The following is a 1,388-nucleotide window of genomic DNA, read 5'->3' as shown; positions in this document are numbered from 1 at the left end:
GAGAGTTAGCCGAGAAAAGGGCTAGAGCTAAAGAGCCAAGCAGTGATTAAATGAATACAGTTTGTGTGTTGTTATTTCGGGCATAAGCTAGCCGGGCAGGCGGCCGGGGTGCTGAGGACTCAGCCCTGCCGCACCTATTACAACAGAGCAAGCCAACAAACACTGTTCCCACAGCTTCGGCTTTGGTTCCTGCCTTGAATTCCTGCCTCGACTTCCCTCGGTGATGGAGCTGTCGGATGGAACAAAGCCTTTAGTCCCTGTGCTTTTGATCATAGGGTTTTATTATAGCACTAGAAAGCCTAAGACTGGAGGTTCATAGGTGTGGCCTTGCTGAAGGCAAATGTGTCACTGGGCATGGGCTTTGAGAGTTTGTAGCCTCGTCCACTTCCAGTGTTCTTTCTGCTCCGTCCTGTGGTTAAGAATGTGTTCGCTCTGCTTCCTGTTCCTGCCGTTATACCTCCTGGCCGTGATGGAGTCTTACCCTCTGCGACCACAGCCCAGATAAACTATTCTATTAGTTACCTTGGCCATGGTATTTTGACACTGCAACAGAAAACTCAGAGGGCCACAAAGCTAAGGACTTTGAGTCAGCAGTGACAACACGTGACTACAGAGGGTCACAAAGCTAAGGGCTCCCAGTCAGCAGTGGCAACAACGCAGATGTTTTTATAACTAGGTAAGGAAAGTCACTAAAGATGAGCAGAAGCAGCATCAGTAAACAGCAAAAACAACTCAGGAATGATTACGCCCGACGCTTTATTGTGCTGTTATGATTCCTCGGAAGGTGGTGGGGGGCATCTTAGGACTTCTAGTACATCATCCTTTCATAAAGTTAAAGGAGAAAAATTTCAAAATAATGCCAGAGCTTTCACTCTCCTGGGGATTTTTCTCCCACACAAGTTGTCTTCAGAAGCTTCTGAAGACGGAACACGTGCACCCTGCCGTCTCTGTGGTCACGAAAGCATCTCAGTGACTCCTGGCTTGCCTTGTAGACTCACCAGCGGGGCATCTGTCAATCACTGTGGCTCTGCTGGGGATGGGGGTAGAAGTGGGGGCAGTCCTCACCCACACCTGGCTCACACCCTTGCCTGTTGTCTGACTGTCCTGTCATCTAGTTCCTGAACAAAAAGAGCAAACTGGGAGGTGTAAGTCATGTAAACAGAATTCAGGTCTCAGATGAGAGCCATATAGGCCAGATCCCCAAAGAACAGACCTGATGAAGGCCATGGGACACAGGAAGTCAGTCCTGCCCACCCATTTCCAGACTCGTTCAGGACCAAAGAGGCCTGCTAGAAATATAAGGAGCCTACAAGTCTGGACAAAATCTTGGACTGGTGGAAAGACAACGGTGATGTCTCCCATTCTACCGACTGCACAGACAAGCTGTT

The sequence above is a fragment of the Microtus ochrogaster genome, chromosome 7, assembly GCF_000317375.1.
Source record: "Microtus ochrogaster isolate Prairie Vole_2 chromosome 7, MicOch1.0, whole genome shotgun sequence".
Taxonomy (NCBI): domain Eukaryota; kingdom Metazoa; phylum Chordata; class Mammalia; order Rodentia; family Cricetidae; genus Microtus; species Microtus ochrogaster.
This window is presented reverse-complemented; position numbering follows the sequence as displayed.